The sequence below is a fragment of the Tamandua tetradactyla genome, chromosome 1, assembly GCF_023851605.1.
Source record: "Tamandua tetradactyla isolate mTamTet1 chromosome 1, mTamTet1.pri, whole genome shotgun sequence".
NCBI lineage: Eukaryota > Metazoa > Chordata > Mammalia > Pilosa > Myrmecophagidae > Tamandua > Tamandua tetradactyla.
In genome coordinates this window covers 24,179,203-24,190,464 of record NC_135327.1, presented here as the reverse complement: position 1 = coordinate 24,190,464, position 11,262 = coordinate 24,179,203, and the positions used below count along the sequence as shown (strand labels likewise).

At 42.3% G+C, this 11,262-nt stretch overlaps 1 pseudogene; it reads right to left on the bottom strand.

Moving 5' to 3' along the window:
- Window positions 1–9,227: 9,227 nt before the first annotated feature.
- LOC143680311 (syntaxin-7 pseudogene) lies at window positions 9,228–10,091 on the bottom strand (annotated as a pseudogene).
- Window positions 10,092–11,262: the final 1,171 nt, after the last annotated feature.

Sequence of the window (11,262 nt, the reverse complement as noted above, 5' to 3'; positions counted from 1 at the left end):
TGGCTTCAGCAAACTGGTGATTGGAACACCCAGTTGAGAGCTGTGAGAGAAACTGAGGCCCAGAAATGTCACAAGAGGTAGAGGGGGGAGCGAGCGAGAAGCGTGGGAGGGAACTAGGAATTAAGGCCAGCCAATCTTAGGGCCCCCAACAACCCTCAGAGGAGGAGACAGAAGTTCAGAGTGGTGAGCCTCGGGTATATGGTTCAGAGGCAGGAACAGACTTAAGCCCGCCCAGGCCTGAGTTTGAAGACCAAGTCCTCCCCTTATTCACTGTGTGACCCTGGCTGGGTCGCCGGTCCTCCCTGAGACTCAGTAAACTTACGAAAATGATTCCCCTTCAGTAGGGCTACTGTGGGGTGGGAGGTGGAGGGGTCGAGACCACTCAGGGACAGAGCTTGGCACCCCAAGGATGTTTCCTGAGCCTGACCCACCTTCCCTCCCCAACTTGAGTGGCTCTTGCACCCTCCTGCTATCACTAATGATTCGGAATTTGGACTGTTCCTCAGAGTTTGTCCACCCCCTCCAGGTATGCAAACTTTCTGGCTTGGGGCTTCTCCTGAGCTGGAGATGGTGGGGCCGTGGGGATGTCATGTTCTCTTGCCTCTGCCCTGGAAACCCGGAAGGACCCTCAGTCTGGCTTGTCTACTGGACGTCTTGCAAAGCCTCCCTGTGACACTCTAACTGCCAGGAGTGACATCAGCCTAGCCTCTGTGGGGGGAGCAAATAAGAAAAACAGGACCCAGCTCTTTGGTTCAAAGGCAAGATTAATCTAGGCCCTTTGACTATGCGAGCGGGTCCAGTCTGGAGCTTGAGAAACCTGGGGGCTCTGTGTCATGGGGCCACACCCCTCCTCTGAAGCTCAGCTTCTCCTGGAAACTAAGGGCTGGATTATTCATAAAGACCATTCTAGCTCAGAGTTCAGGACTCAGAGACCCTGGGATCTAAGGTCCTGTGTGTAATGAAATAGAGGGAGTTGTATTCTTACGGCAGCTGGCAGGGAAGGCCCTCTCTGCTGGGGAAATGCTTCTATAGGCTGTCTTTGGGGCTCTCAGAGCTGGGTGGGAGCTGGGAGAGAAGGCAAGGAAGTGGGAGGGGGTAGAATCTTGAGACTGGGAGGGAGAGGCAAGCAGACATTTGTGAGCTGGGTGCTTTCGGGTGCGACCGCTCCCCGTGGTCACCCCAAAAGACAGGAGAGTGTATAAAAACCTGAAGTGTTTGATGTGGTTGGATTTCTTATAGAAAGTGGCAAAGGGGTTGAGTTCTGTGTGCTGGCTGAAGGCAGGGCAAACGTCTTTAATGAGCTATTTTCAGACCCACATTGCCTTATAATTACTGGCATCTGGCACCGCCCAGGGGCACTCCCCACCCCCGCGCCCCGCAGCCTGCTGCTCCAATGGCCGGGCAGATCCTGGGCCCTCCCGAAGCTGCTTTTCTGCCTGTGCTGGGTAAGGCTCCTCCCCACTAATAACAGACTTGTTCAGGGCCCTTTTATCTCCTGTCTAAGGGTTTCTTAGACACAAGTGCTCAAAAGACTGGGCATTCAAAAGCCCCTTCCCCTCCAATCCAAACAACAATCTATACCTGGATTTAGGGGAGAGCAATGAAGTTGTGGGCTGGGAGCCAGGAGTCTGTGGTTCTGTCTTCTCTGGGCCACACTGGCTGTGTGACCCTTGGCAATTCACTTACCTTCTCTGGTCCTCACTGTCCTCATCTGTGAAATGTGGGTGCAGGGTAAGTCTTACTGGTTCCAACATTGTCTGGTTGTAAGTAATCAGGCTGGAGGTGACAGACAGCAGCCAAAGGCTGGGGTAACTCAGCACCCCAATGTTAGCATCTGGACCAGTGCCAGGGATCTGGGGTGCTCCACAAATTAAAATCTCGCCTGTGGAGTATACAAATGCTTTAAAAACTGTATTTCTGACTATAAAGATGATACATACTCATGTAGAAAATTTAAGCAAGTCAGAGAAAGAAGCAAGCATGGGTGTTTATCGCTGCAAATGTGAAAATTGTTTTACCTCAATTGCACTGTGCATAGAAGCTGTTTTGTAACCTGCCCTTTTTGCTTAACCCTTTCATAGCACAGAACACAGACATGCATTATCATTACATGCGGCTTCTCATGTGAATTTATCATCATTTAGTTAACCCTTCTCAAACTGATTGGAGTTTATATTGTTTCCAGTTTTTTTTTTTTTGCCCTATAAAAAATGTGCTGATTTGTGGCATATATTTTCGTGTACTTCTCTGGCAGGATTATTTCTGAGACATGAGATTGTTGAATTGAAACCTATGACATGTTGATACTTGAATGTATTTTTCAAGGCAGCAGTCCCCCATCTAGAAATTTGTCTGACAGATGGACCCACACGTTGTGTTCAAAGGTGTGTACAGGGGTATTGATTGCAACGCTACTTGTTATAGGAAGATTGTATCAAACAACCCACATCTCCATTAATGGAGTAAATAAATTACAGTTCCTTCATGCACTGAAATACAATGCAACTGTTTAAAAGGAAGATACCAGTTGATACATATTGTTCTGAAAGCATCTCCTAACTACCAGGAAGTTAAAAACAAATGTGAATTGTAAAAAGAGGAAGGTGATAGAAACCAAAAGTTGAGGAGAAAATTGAGTTTTGGACTCAGGACTTTTTTTTTACTGTGGGTATATGTTATCTTCTCAAAATTATCGTTTATAAAATAATAAAATTGTGGCATATTTTGCCAAAATGTCCTCTAGATACACACATATTCTCAAGCACCATTTTTATTCCGTGACACCCCTGGTCCCGGCTCCGTGACTCCTCTCTGCCTTAGGGTCAAGTTTGGATTCTTTATCACGGCCTTCATGTCCCCTGGTAACTCAGGCCTGATTTCCCCAAAGTCTTTTTGTTTCTCTAGGTGAATTTCCTGTCTCAGATGGGCTCAGCAGCAGCGCTCACCCCATCCCCAACCCCATCAAGGCATGGAAGTGCCGAACAAGCTGCTTTCAGAAATCACATTCTCTGACCCCAAATGCTCAGGTGGGAGACCAGGGTCAACAGTCGGATTCAGGAGTCTAGAGTTTAGGATGAGACTTAGTGCCCAAGTGACGCCCAGTGTATGAATAAAGCTTAGAGAGGTTCCCTGCATCACAGGTTTGGTTAAGAACTTGGCCCTGGAGTCAAACTGCCTGGGTCAAATTCCATCTCTACCACTCAGTTCACTATTGGCAATTAAGTTAACCTCTCCATGCCTCAGTTTCTTTATGTGTAAAGTGGGGATAAAAGTAGCTCTTATGTCATGGGGTTGTTGTGAAAATTAAATATTAGTACATGTGAAGCACTTAGAATAGGGCCTAGCGCATGGTCAACATGCATTAGTTATCATTACTTTTTGTTTTTATTTTCTGTATTGTTCACATTTTATGCATGAATTTGTAGTATCTTTAAAGTCCAGGGAAAAACCAACAACAGTGAAGCCTTTTGCTCCTGCCTTTGCCCATGGCTCAGTCATTACCAGGACACCCCTGGAAGGCCACCTTGCCCCAGCCCACCGCCTGAATCCCAGCTCCTCCCCCTCCCAGGAAGCCTCGCCACGGGCTTGCCTGTTAAGCTCTCGCCCGTATGCCCATCTGTCTGTCTGTCTGTCCATGCATCCTGGACTGCAATGGGTTGTCTGTTTCCTTCCCGTTTCAGACTCCTTGACTGAAAAAATTCTCGAGTACTCAGTCAGGCCCCTTGTGCTCCCGCAAGCTCCCCTGCATGCAGCTCTAGATCTGGAAAGAGTTTATACCACGGTGCTTTCTTGTGCTCCCGCAAGCTCCCCTGCATGCAGCTCTGGATCTGGAAAGAGTTTATACCACGGTGCTTTCTTCTCTGAGTGTGTGAGAGAGAAATCGGGGCGTCTTGATGGGTGGCGGGACGCAGGGAGCTGGCCTTTCTCCAGGCCCACAGCTGCAGACGCCTCAGCGGGGATGGGCTGGTCACGTGCTGCCGATACCAGCAAAGCAGGGACACCAAGCACAGTTTTTAAAAATAATTTAAAATTTAGAAAAAAGCAAAGCAGTCACCTTGGGGAAAATAAGAATGCTGTTGGGGTTACTTAATTTCAAGCTTGCTATTGTTTTAATTATGTGGGGTCGGGAGGGCCCCCTCATTTTTGTGAGGACTCAGGGCGTCACCCTGACCCAGCCTTGCAGTGTCAGGGGCTGAGCTGTGAAGCCATGGGTCAGAACTTGGCTGCTCGGATTGTGGTCCCTGGAACAGCAGAGCTGACAGCACCCAGGAACTTGCTAGAAGCAAGGACCGTTGGGTTCCACCCCAGACCCCTGGAACCAGAATCTGTGTTTTAACAGTTCCCAGTGTGATTCCATGCACATTATAGTTTGAGAGGCATTATCTAGAGCAGTGGTTCTCAAAATTTGGGAATTCATGAGGTCAGAATTATTTCAAAATACTACCAAGATGTTTCTTGGCTATTTCACTTTCATCCTCGCAGGAGTGCACGGCGGAGTTTTCCAGAGGCTGCATGATGTGGGATATTGCAAAAGAGTGAATGCAGAAGCAGGTACGAGAATCCAGCTGTGTTCTATTCCGTCATCACAAGCCACCTTGCTTATGCTCCCCCCACCACCCTGTTCATTTCTTCACTCATTCTCCAAAGAGATTTGCAGAAAAGATGTAAAACAATGCCACTTTTACTAATATTTTTTGTTTGGGGAAACAGCTGTTTTTCATAAATATATGTTGTATGCGAAGATGCAATGGGTTTATTATTTTTAGGTGAATTGATGAATAAATATTTTCTAACTTTCTTAGTTTTAAAATTGAATTTGATCAATATCTATAGATATAATTGACACAAACAAGAGCTCTTGGGGGTCCTCCATAATTTTTAAGAGTGTATGAGGCTATGGTGTTTGCGGAAGGCGGGTCTGGAGTAAGCTTTCTCCTCTGGGACTCCAGCTCTGTCCTTTAAGAAAAACCCACAGGCCCACCCAAACAGAGTAGGGAGCCCGAGGCTGTGGTCTCATGAACAGAGGAGGTTGCTGAACTGCCCATTGGCAAATTCCAAGGTGTCAGCCATCAACTGGGCATATGATCCCATCTGTGCTCACCGACCTGCATCGCCTACACTTTCTTGACAATTCATTCTCACCGGACAGTGAGTCAGAAATTCTAGTTGGGTGGCAGGCCACCCCTTCCCTCTCTGCACCTTTGCTTCCCCAGGCTGTAAAATGAAAGATGATACTGCTCTCCTCCTGGCAAAGCCATCAGGCAACTAATAAAGGCCGGTGACGCTCTAACTCATCCCTACTCATTTTGATAGCAATGACTGCGGTTTCATAGGCAGCCAAGGGTTCAAATTCTGGAACGAGGGTGCACACCCAACCGGAAGGCAAGATGCTCTTTACCATCATCAGCAGACTTTTTTATTATTTATTCTTGTGGGGCAGAAACTATGGGGCAAGCCAGGAGCTTAGAAGTGGCTTCATTCCTGCTACCAGTGACCAAGTGTTGGCCTCTTCAACCGAATCTCCATAGTAGGATGGTGTGAAGCCACAAATAGTGCAGAGCTTGCCAGATTCTGCTTTGGGTGCTCAGGAGTCATCTTGCTTATGATCCCCCCGTTTATTTATTCATTCATTCCTTCTAAAACCTATTCGACAAATTCTCCTTTGTGCCTACGAAAGGGCAAATCCCTGTGGAGCCTACAGAGACATCAGTGGCTGTGACACTTTTTTCTCTCAATGTCTAGATATCATCTGATTCTAGATCTTCCCCTTTGTTTGATTTGGCTCACTCATTCTGCAAGAGGGATAGTGTTTTGGAAACATTTTCAGCTGCATTTCCTGTAAATTCTGTTGTCGGGGGACTCCCTACCCGCTGAGGACAAGCCGTTCAGAGCTTCAGGGCAGGTGTGTGGGGGAACAGTGATAAAGGGGCCATTGTTCACAGCCTGAATGGGTTTGGGGGGTTTTATTTTGGTTTAGTTCCTTAAAAGACAATGGTCTTTACAGCTGGATATTGCCAAGAAAGAGTTCAGTGAACTTTTAAAGTTCCACTAATGAGCAGGAGCCATGCCTGATGGACTTGGCCATCAAATTACCATAAACCATGGCCAGAGGTCACTGGATGTGCCATTGAAGGGAAATCCTTTCCATCCCAGAAGGGAGGAGACCCACCTCTTCTGGCCAGTGCACTGTGGGCACTATGAGCTGGAAGCCCAGGAGCGAGAAGCAGGCTGGTGCTTGCCTTGACCTCACCACCTTGGACCAAACTTCCAGAGATGGGTAGGTGGTGTTAGCTACATAGTTTGGGGAGAAAGCCAAAACGGAAAGGACTTTTGCCAACTAATCTATGGTGGGAAAAAACAGAACTGTGACTGCCTTATTGGGGAAAGTGGGAACAGGGATTGACTGGGAAGGGGCATGTGGTAGTTTGAATTATGCACCTCCCAAAAGATTCATGTTCTTAATCTTAGCCTGTATTTCCATGGGTGTGAACCCACTGTAAATAGCACCTCTCTCTCTTTTTTTAATATAAATATTTATTGTAATTTGTCTTTGTTTTTCGGTAAAATGATTGCCCATTTTATAACTGGAATATTTGTTTGCTTATTATTTTTTTACAAGACCATTGTACATATTGTAAATAGTTTGTGCAATTTGTTTTGATTTTTTCATAATCTTATGCATTTATCATACTCTAGTTTAAAATTTTTTTATATCAATCTGTGCTGATTTGAAAGGAAGTATGCCCCCTAGAAAAGCCATGTTTTAATCAAAATATCATTTTGTAAAGGTAGAATAATCTCTATTCAATACTGTATATTTGAAACTATAATCAGATCATCTCCCTGGATGATGTGATCTAGTCAAGAGTGGTTGTTAAACTGAATTAGGGGACGACATGTCTCCACCCATTTGGGTGGGTCTTGATTGGTTTATTGGAGTCCTATAAGAGGAAATATTTTGGAGAATGGAGATTCAGAGAGAGCAGAGAATGCTGCAGCACCACGAAGCAGAGAGTCCACCAGCCAGCAACCTTTGGAGATGAAGAAGGAAAATGCCTTCCGGGGAGCTTCATGAAACAGGAAGCCAGGAGAGAAAGCTAGCAGATGACACCTTGCTCGCCATGTGTCCCTTCCAGCTGAGGGAGAAACCATGACTGTGTTCGCCATGTGCCTTCTCACTTGAGAGAGAGACCCTGAACTTCATCGGTCTTCTTGAATCAAGGTATCTTTCCCTGGATGCCTTTGATTGGATATTTCTATAGATTTGTTTTAATTGGGACATTTTCTCAGCCTTAGAACTATAAACTAGCAACTCATTAAATTCCCCTTTTTAAAAGCCATTCTGTTTCTGGTATATTGCATTCCAGCAGCTAGCAAACTAGAACACAATCTTTACAATTGCAGTGATTTTTTATCCTATCTTTTTTCTTTTTTTGTCACTGATGTTTTCTTGTACTATTTCTGAGATCTTATTTTTTATATATATACAGTTGAATGAAGTAGCTAATTTTATTCTTTCTGAAAATGTCTACTCAATGTTCATACCATTTATTGGACTAATTCATCTTTTTCCACTGACTAAAATGCCATCTTTATCTTATATAATATGTTCATATATCTCTGGATGGAATTTTTCTAGATTATGGATTTTGTTCCGCTGGTCCTTGTCTGTTTCTTTTCTTATTTTTCAGAGTCACCATTAAAATTTTGTACATGTATTTCTCAAAAAAAGATCATTTTGTAAGGTTTTCCCCCAAACATCTCACTGGTATTCTGATTTGGTTGCACAGGCTTCATGGATTAGTTTCGGAAGATGACAGCTGTATGACACTGAGCTTTCCTAGCATAGAATAGGTTGCGCTATTTCTCAGTCTTTTAAAATAAACCTCAGAAGAGTTTTCAAGTTTCCTTCATATAAGCCCTAAATGTTTCTTTTTCTCCTTTGAACTCATCTTTACTTTGATCGCAAAGATACAATTTACTTAGTTACTTCACATTTTATTTGTTCCCACTTGAAGTCTCTTAACTTGCCATGTTAAACATTGCCTTCCCTGTCACACTGTTGTGCAAGAACCTAAAAACATACGAACTGTCAACTAAAATAGTACTTTTTACAGTATTCAGATGAGTGCATTAAAATAATATTGATTTTTAAAAAGGCAAGTGCATTAATTGGCAAGACATCCAATTCCCTTTCTAATGAAAAAAAATGGTGTAAAACAGGTGAAACACTAAATGCCAAATGTTAGGTTCTCGAGAACAATTGTTGTGGGAAACTTATTTTCCCAAAGTAATTTTGACCCAAGGACACATATGTAGCCATTATTGTACAGGATATAAAGGAAGGTACATAAAATCAAACTACATTATTTAGGATTTGTTTAGTAGAATAAATTGGAATCTTTAGAATCCCAATCCTAAAATTCAACACAACTGCTGATGATTTTCATACTCTTTCTCCAGATTTTACAATAAACATTTATAGTGATCACACTTTCCCCATTATATGTCAGATGTACTTAGAGTCTGTGTGAAAACGATCCGTCTTTAGTATGTTCCCATGCAATCCATGGCACATGCTTAATATATGCACATCAGGATAATGAAATATATTAGGAAATTATTCATTGATTTCATAAGGCTCTTAAAAAGAAAGCAACAATTATAGTTAAGTAGTTAGTTTGGGTTGTTGTGAATCAGAAACACCCACACACCAAGCAGATATATTAATTTTTTAAGTTATTGAGAATGCTTCCTCTGCTAGCTCAAAATCAAAATTAAATTTGAGATAGTTTATTGAATCATCACAAATCTGGATGCATGTGACACAGTGAAAGAGAGATGGGCTTGGGGCATAAACACCTTTAAATTTACAAATTCCAATCAGTAACATATAGTCAAATCTACAGACTAAGTCAACAGGCAAATATAAATGAAAGACATCGACAAAGTGGGCAAAACCCAGCAGTTATTAGACTGAAAAGCCTGGGAATTATGCCAATAGTGACATTTAGAAAAATTCTCAGTATTAGAAAATATCAGATTTGATTCAAAGGGAACTTCTCCCCAAATGCAAATAGCAAAGTATGGGAACCATCCTTTACTCAATAAGATAATAATAATAACACAATTACAAAAGAATGAAATGTGACCCTGCCATACAGCATACACCCAAAACCAAAACCAAAAAAAAAAAAAAAAAAACCCCAAACAAAATGCAAATGCAATTACAGGAATCTTCCTACACAATTTAGGTAATGTAGTGCCAAAGTATATTCCTTTGCATTTCTGCCTTTCACTCCCCATATGATGAGATTGATGATCATAATTCCAAAGACGAGGATAAAAATAATGATGCGCAGGGTTTTTCTGGATTTGCACTGGTAATCTGCCACCCTTGACAGCTGTTGGTTTGCTTGCTGAATGTGTGCTCAATTTCTTCTACATTGGCGTCTATACCGGCTACCACATCTCCTTGTTCATGAGTCATCATTCACAAGTCTTTAAATATTTCACTGATATCCACAATATGAGCTTCAAATTGCCCAATAGAAGACTCTTTCTTACGAATGAGGTGGAGACTATCCTCTGTCATTTCTTCACCCTGTGTCTACACTTGAGGTTGAGTTTGGCTTCTCCAGAACACAAGACTCATGTTTTTTAACTGTCCTCAGGAAAACCACCAGACTCTCTGGAGCTGACTTTGACTCAAGCCACAAAGTCCTCTCTCTCCTGAGGTTGCCTTGAATGTTCTGAAAGCTTGTCCGTGAGGCTGAGAATTCAGCCACCAAGCCAGCCTTCTCTAATCTCCTTTGCAGCAGCTCACTGGGGACAGCTCCGACCCTTTCATGTATTTATCAGTCTCTTTGGCAAGTTGGTTAGTATGCGGCTGCTTCTGGTGCCTCAATTCGGGAGAATCTTGGGGTGCTCCGAGTTGATTCAGGGTCCTTTTTTATTTCCACAGAACACGGTGTGATCTTCTCAATGTTGGAACAGAAGGATGGGGCCAGCTGGGCGGGGTCCCCGCGCATTCCCAGAGACTGAGATAGGGTTGATTGACTTATCAATTTCATCAGACGCTGGGGGGCCATGCCATCGTTTCTCTAAGCAGTCACCCCGCCCTGCTCTGCAGCCTTCTCCTCCTCCAGCCTCCCGAGGGCGCCTGGACAGCCCTGAATATTTCTTACAAAACATTCCTAGGTTGATGTTATGTTGTTGCTGTTGTTTTCCCTGGTATTGTAAAGGGGATGTTTTCTTAATTCAGTTTTCTGTTTATAGTTGGTATATAAGGAAACTAGTGGTTTCGATATGTTTTGCAACAAGGGAATTTTCTGAATTCTCTTGTTTCTGTTTTTCAGTCAATTCCCATGAGTTTTAATGGTACACAATCATATCATCTGTAGATAACAATAATTTAATGTCCTCCATTTTAATTTTTCTAGTTCTTGTTTTTTTTTTATTAATTAAAAAAAGAATTAACAAAACAATTAGAAATCATTCCAATCTACATGTACAATCAGTAATTCTTAATAACATCACATAGTTGCATATTCATCATTTCTTAGTACATTTGCATCGATTTAGAAAAAGAAATAAAAAGACAACAGAATAAGAATTAAAACAATAATAGAAAGAAAAAAAAACAAAAAAAACAAAACCAAAAAACCTATACCTCACATGCAGCTTCATTCAGTGTTTTAACATAATTGCATTACAATTGGGTAGTATTGTGCTGTCCATTTCTGAGTTTTTATATCCAGTCCTGTTGTACAGTCTGTATCCCTTCATCTCCAATTATCCCTTCTCTCTTTTTTTTTTTTTAATTAACGGAAAAAAAGAAATTAACCCAACATTTAGAGATCATACCATTCTACACATGCAATCATTAATTCTTAACATCATCACATAGATGCATGATCATCATTTCTTAGTACATTTGCATTGGTTTAGAAGAACTAGCAACATAACCGAAAAAGATATAGAATGTTAATATAGAGAAAAAAATAAAAGTAATAATAGTAAAATCAAAACAAAACAACACAAAACAAAACAAAAACCTATAGCTCAGATGCAGCTTCATTCAGTGTTTTAACATGATTACTTTACAATTAGGTATTATTCTGCTGTCCATTTTTGAGTTTTTGTATCTAGTCCTGTTGCACAGTCTGTATCCCTTCAGCTTCAATTACCCATTGTCTTACCCTGTTTCTAACTCCTGCTGGACTCTGTTACCAATGACATATTTCAAGTTTATTCTCGAAT